The sequence below is a fragment of the Vitis vinifera genome, chromosome 16 (assembly GCF_030704535.1).
Source record: "Vitis vinifera cultivar Pinot Noir 40024 chromosome 16, ASM3070453v1".
Lineage (NCBI taxonomy): Eukaryota > Viridiplantae > Streptophyta > Magnoliopsida > Vitales > Vitaceae > Vitis > Vitis vinifera.
Genome location: NC_081820.1, coordinates 13,082,880 through 13,089,874, shown reverse-complemented (window position 1 = coordinate 13,089,874; position 6,995 = coordinate 13,082,880). Strand labels below are relative to the sequence as shown.

The 6,995-nt window shown below is 38.0% G+C and overlaps 1 pseudogene; it reads right to left on the bottom strand.

Annotated features, from left to right (window-relative positions):
* Positions 1-462: 462 nt before the first annotated feature.
* LOC100854242 (mitochondrial dicarboxylate/tricarboxylate transporter DTC-like) lies at positions 463-2,682 on the bottom strand (annotated as a pseudogene).
* Positions 2,683-6,995: the final 4,313 nt, after the last annotated feature.

The following is a 6,995-nucleotide window of genomic DNA, read 5'->3' as shown; positions in this document are numbered from 1 at the left end:
AGCTCAAAAGTAACATATACAACTCATTCGGAATTATTAAACTGTCCAATTCACACGCTTCAAATAAGCTTAAATTGATGCCAAGTTTGATGCAAAGAGATATAGCCATGTTAATGATGCCCCATGACAGAACAATGGTTGCATCTTCTTGCAACTTTTCCTCCTCCAAGAATCCATAAATTCAATCAAGTGAAACCTTTGTTTGAGCCATCATCGAGACCAAGTTGCGGTCTTGAAAAAGGATTCAGAAAGTGGCCAGAGCAGGAAGAACACCTCTTGTTGTGAGCTGACCACACCTAATAAGATTGAAGAACCAAAGGTGATGGCAATAACAAAAATTGGGCGAGCTCCAGAAAATGAATGTAACAAAAACCAGCAAGCAGAGAGCTTTCCAGAGCCACTGGAGCTCGTTCTGAAGGTTTGCTCTTGAGAGTTAAGGAACTCATGGCCTATCCAAGTAAGCTAGCATTTCCTGGCATTGATGAGGTTTACAACCCCATGGATTCCTCCAACTTCTAGATTTGGTTCAAGCAAGATGATCCAAGTTAACATGACATATGGAGCAATCCTAACACAATGGACAGGAAATCTGGTGTGGAATTTTAAAGGTCCTCCAGATTTCAATGTTTTCATGGCATAATCCAAAAATTGGTGTACAGATACTTCCCACTAGCATCAGGTTGCATCTTCTATATTTGAGTTTTAACATAATCAAAAGGTAAACTAAATGCTGAAGCAAAGAACCCTGAAACAACATTGGGTCCCATTGTAGTACTAGCTTCACCCAAACCATGGAAATCCTTGAAAAACTCAACACTTTGATCATAGGATGCAAGCATCTCCATGTTCAATGTCATTGCTCGCACTGTAGTAAGACCTATGCCTTCCCAAAGTGTTAGAACCCATTCATTTGCAACAATATAGTGCATGGAAAGCATTTTTGTAATTCTTGCATCTAGCAGCAGGTAAAGTGGCATTAGCTTGCATACGAATGAGTGATGAATCTGGAGGACTACCAACAGTTGCTCCAATAGCTCCAGTAATCACACCACAAAGAGCTTTCTTATACAGAGGTAATGGTTTTCCATCATTAGCAGCAACAACTTTATTAGTTAGGACCTTGAACGATCCAAGTCTTGCAGTTGTATATGTAGCTTTCCTAAGCAACCCAACAGACAATCCCTTGTGGAAGGCTTTAATGCCCTCATTTTGAAGTATTGTTTTAGTAATACAATGATTTACATCCCAGGATCAAGCTTGTCAAGAAAGACAACTTCCATTGCATTTCCATGGTAGCCCAAGGTATTGCAATGCTTCATTCCAATAGATTAGCCTTGGTGTCTCACCCATAGGCTGGTTTCAAGATAGATCAATATTTTCAGGTTGGGAATCTTCAAGTAGTAGGGTTCCTGGAGATGCAATAACCAGTCGTCTAGGACTGCGATTCCTGCCAACAAATCTTTCCACACCAGAAGTTGTATGAACTGGTCTGCTAGAGGGATCATGCACCACTTCCACTGATATTTGACTTGTCATCTAAGTAAGAATGGTTAGATGAAACCATGTTTGATGATTGCTCACTGATCTGTTCCGAAAAAAGCAGGTTTTTTCTGATCAAAAGGAAGCTGTAGTTTGCCCTCGTAGAATTTTGAAAGTGCACAAGTATCAATTCTGAGCATATACAGCTTTGCAGGCTAGTTCAATTGTGCTAGAAAGGAAGCAGAGCTCCATAGCCAAGGACAAGATCACTGCATCTGAAATCTCATGATGCCACCAGTAAGCTTATTGTCCTTTTGAAACCTAGAGCAGATCTCTTCAAGAATTAGACCAGGGGAAATAGTTATTGGATAGTACCAGATTATCAATTAGTTTCAACTGTGACATAGATTTTGGAATTGAACCCGTAAGCTTGTTTGCACCTAAGTCCAGAGATGCTATCTTCTTGAAAAATGAAAATGTTCAAAAGGATCTCTCTAGTTAATTGGTTTCCCAGTCCTCTCTTGAAACAAAATCATTTTCTAAAAAAATCACCATTTGGGCAATCGTTGGGCATTATGTCAGAATTTCCTTCACAAATGAATTTCTTGGTAGCACCACTAGTAGTCTCGACAGTCAAGCTCGCGAATAATCTCCTTCACTATCTTGTTCAAGTGCTCAATAACAGCAAGAAATTCCCCATAGTTTATTGTTCCACTATTGCCAATGTCAGCCGCATCCAAGGTCACCAAGCAGAGATGTGCATGTTGTTGCACAATAGGAAACATACACCAGAAAAGAGAACAAGAAAGAAATGCAAGAGCACAAAATAAACCAAGAAAAACAGAGAAGAGGTAGATGCAAATTGAATAGCCAAACAAAGCCACATCTCATTATTTTTTCAGTGGGCTTGGAGACTAGTAGATAAACTAGAAGCAGATCCAAAACAAAAATATAGTCGATATCTCCAGATAGTGGAATGTCATACAGAGCCTTACCGAATTCAAACAATGCTAAAAAGAATAGTCAATAAAACAACAACAATAAGCATATAAACAAACTAGAAATCAACAAAACTCACATGTGACCTCTGTTATCCACAACCAAACAAACAAACAATGCCCAAGCAACAAGAGGAGAAGACGAAGAACAGTGATAGTAAAGATGAACAGGAAATCCATAACACCCATACATGGGAAAGCTCATTTCCAAAAAAATCTGTTGGGGCTTTTAGCTCCTCTCCTTTTCTAGAAAACCTTCAAAATCCATGAGCTCACCTCTGGTTTTCTTCCCTTCCTCTAGTTTTCTTTCTCCTCAAGATTTTCCTCACCACTGTTTTTGTCTCTGCCCCTATAAAAAGAACTCCTCAATAGGAGAGTACTCTCTCGTTCTAGATAACCACTCTATTTCTTTACCACCCAAAAAAAAAATGCTCTCCAGCCCTCCTATCTCCCTCATAAAAAGGTCTCTCCATGTGGCAAAAAAACTAGAAAAAAAAAAAAAAAACCCACCCAAAACATCCCAAAAAGGAGCCCCACTACAAGAGGCCAAAATAGCCTCTTAAAGAGTAATGGAAGGCTACCTTCCAAGCTGCCAAGGAGTCAAAAAAACCCTAAAGAGCCAAAGCTAGAAAAAAAAAAAACAAACAAACTAAGCTTAATGAGCCTCCAATAATCAAGCTAGGATCCGAAATAACTCCATAAATGGTTTCTAAAATATGCCTCAAAAATCAGTCATGATTCGAGCAAACATGGACCAACAAGGGACGATGAATGATCAAGTAAGAAGAATCTTAAACGCGCAATAAAAATGAGTATAGGGTGAGAGGAAAATAGAAATGCAACAATATATGTTAAGGGATGAAACGGAGGATCTACATAATAATAATAATAATTATTATAATAATAATATAACAATATATAGAACTCTAAAAATTTAATTATGTCGTGCATTCTCATCCCTTAGCCCATCAACAATCTTATGTGTGGCAGTGATTAAGTGAACAGTGGTCAGAAAACCCTCAACAATGCTGGATCTGTCATTAATAACCTTGGCCAGAGGAACAAGACAGTTGTTAGGGGCAAAAATAATCGCCTTTTTTGCACCAACCTTCAAGTGGGTAGCTGCCTTGTCCTTGTATATCCTTATAACCTGATATATCCATGGATTGAACTCTTAATACACTTCATCAAGCATTGGGCCTTGCATCACAGTCAAGGGAACCTGACCTTCACATTTTATTGGGAATGTACAATTTGGGCGAAAAACATATGCTCTAGATGCCTGAGAATCTTTATCAATTCCATTATTTCCAGAACAATAACTGTATGATTGTTCCGCAAGTGCTATAACCAAACTTCTGCTATTAATATAATGAGCAAGTTTTCCTTCATCTGTGGAATAAATTAGCTTCAAACTTCTTTGCCCAAATTCTATAGTACCATTTGTATTTCCTTCTAATGTCCGCACCTTTCATATGGTTGAACTAGCACTTATCTGTTTTACACTTGTCTTTGAGATAATGTAGGAGCTGAAAGTAAGAGGTGACACAGATGCTGAAAATGCAAGCCAATACTTAAGTGTGCCACTAAGGGATTTACCCAAATAAGCTTTGACATAGAAGTTTCTGGTGTGCCACTAGGGGACTTACCCAAATAAGCTTTGACATAAAAGCTTCTGGTGTTAAATGAGACATTGACTAGAGTTGGAACCTAAGATTCAATTTCTTTTCCACTAGAATCATGAACAATAAGCCTTTAAGTGGAAACAGGTATTCAGACTACTTCATTTCTCTTCCATGCAAGGGGATTGTATATGACAACAACCAAGCTTTTCCCATTAGAGAAAACAAATTTCGATGGAGGAAAGTAACTTATGTTAAGAAGAGGACACTACCGAAACTTTGTGATTGCGTTTGCTAGTCCAATACTTAATCTCGATTCTGCCAAGAAAGCAAGTGAAGGTGAAACCAACTCCTCAGCCTTGACATGGCCTATTGACAGTCTTTTAGCATAATCAACAGCCACATGTCGTCTTTGGGTACCACTAACTGCATCATGATGTTGAGTAATTGTCAAAGCATCAACCAATGCATCTGTATCGGGCCCTTAAGGAATTGAATTTACCCAAGATTGGACCTCACGAAAGCCTTTTTGTAGCATCCAAGCTTTGTTGGCTTTTTCGATCCAAATTCTTCAAATCTTTTTGTCTCCAGATCCATAAACAAGATAGAAATAGCAAAATTCCACCAAGAAGTGTGGAAGCAACAATAAGTACTATAAGGATTCTCTTGTTCACATCCTAATGGTGCACTACTCTAACTTCTAGCATTCCCTCCTCTACTTCATAGACAACCCATGATGGTGTGACAATAATGAGTGATCAAGCCATGTGCACAGTCTTACTCCCACTGCAGAATTTGTAACATTATGATAGTAATCCAAGTGAGTACCAACCTTACAACTGGAACAAACTGAAATTGGATTCAAAATTGTCTCAGAGTGTCTACAAATGTCACATGATCTACCATGCTCTGTAGAAAAATCTAAGTTAGATTGGACAAAGTTAGAAAATTTTTTTGATGAAACCCTTGGGGAAGCGACCCTTGAAAGTGTCTCCTTTGCTCGTGGCATTAGCTAAGAGGAAAGCCTAGTTCCTCCACTAGAAGTGTTCACCTTCAACAGATTCTCCTGGTGAGAAGGTTCATCAATGGCATCTTTCCTAAATGATGAAATCCTAGAAGAAACAACAGCAACAGCAGCAGCAGTAGCAGCAAGTACAGTTGGTGCTTCTTTGTGCCTCATTTCCTTCCTTTCCTACTCCTTTGCTTCTTTAAGCTCACAAAGATACTGCTTAACAAGCATAAAGTCCTACTTATGCTTCCTCGCCATTTCAATCTTCTGAAGTAGACTTTTCATAACTTTACAAATTAAATCATCACTAAGGTTCTTTCTTGCAACGACATTGCCAAGAAGCTTATTCTGAAAATAAATAAGTTCCCTATAACTTCGTCTTCTAGAGAAAGTTCTAAAGACCCTGTATTCCTAGCCTTAACCAACTACTCTAAATTTTCTCCATTAGATTTACAAATCATTTCAATGCATGTTGAATGTTGACTTTGGTGATTGTAAGAAACTCTAACATAAGAAGATGTTTTCATAGGAGAAATTTTTAGCCCTCTTGAACCTTCAACCTTACAAATTGTGTTATTTAAAAGCAACCCACTCTATGTTTCCCTCAGTTTCTGGTAGATAAGTGGGTGAATGTAAGAACCAAATACTGTTTCTTTGTTTATCATATTAGGAGCAACTAGATCCACAACTGAACTTACAAGATTTTCCTTGTTCAATTTCACTAATTATTGTCCTCAGCACCATCCTCCTCAATTCGACCACTTTTAGAAGGACTGTAGTTTGAAGGTTCACTACTTTCAAATTTAGGTGAATTCATTTCCAAAGAATCTTGAAACCCAACAGTCTTGGTAAAGAAGGCTTTTCAATGGCATTAAGAAAAGATCATTTACTTGAATTTTCAAGTCCTTCACCAAAAAGTTGATCTGTGTTTACCTCATCCATTACTGTTCCATTGTCACTAAATGTTACTTCAGATGAGCATATTATTTTGTTATCCTTCAAAATCCTAATGTTGCTTTTGGTTCTTCTCCATGGGGGAATTGACTTCATAGAAATTAGTTCTGGAATATTAATCTCAGAGACAAGCACAACATCAGAGCCATCAATTTCTCAAATTTCATTCTTTGGTGAAATTGCAGATTCTATTTTGACTTTCAAATTTTTTTTGGAAGGTACCCATGTAAGCATGATCCTTAATTCATTTCACTATTTTGCATTGAAAGTTAGGGACCAAGTGATCATCAGCAAGTGTTGCGGGCAATGAATTAGGTCAAACTCTAATATTCAGTGCTACATCTTTCACACTAACTTTTCCCTGGTCAATTAACTTCTTTGGGATCAGTGCAAGATTTATGGAGTTAGATGGGTTAACACCTTCACTATTAATTAGCTCTAGCATACGCATACCAATGAGTTTCTGTGCATCAGTACAACCTAATACAAACTCAGCATTTTATTTGGTATTTGGCAATCTTGTTCCTTGAAATTCACCATCACTCTATTGGAATTGTTATCAGGTGTTTCCACATGAACAACAATTTTATCTCCATTTCTGAGAGCAATCTTCAACTTGTGTGGTTTGTTAATTGATGTCATTGGTGGGTGACATGAAATGTTGCTACCAACAGCTGCAAAAAAAAAAAAAAAAAAAAAAAAATCTCCTAACTGTTGGGTGCTGCTAACATCCTGGACTTTTGAGTGCTTTAAACAAAAGGCCCGTAGCTCAAGATTATCACAACCAAATTTTCCCCAAATCTCCATCCTGTGTCTTGCTTCCCTCGCACACATGGGATGGAAAGAAGTTCTGCATGTTCCATTACTACATCGAACACAAGCACCGTATTTCGCCTTGCACACATTGCATACTAACTTTTTCTAAGTTTCCTT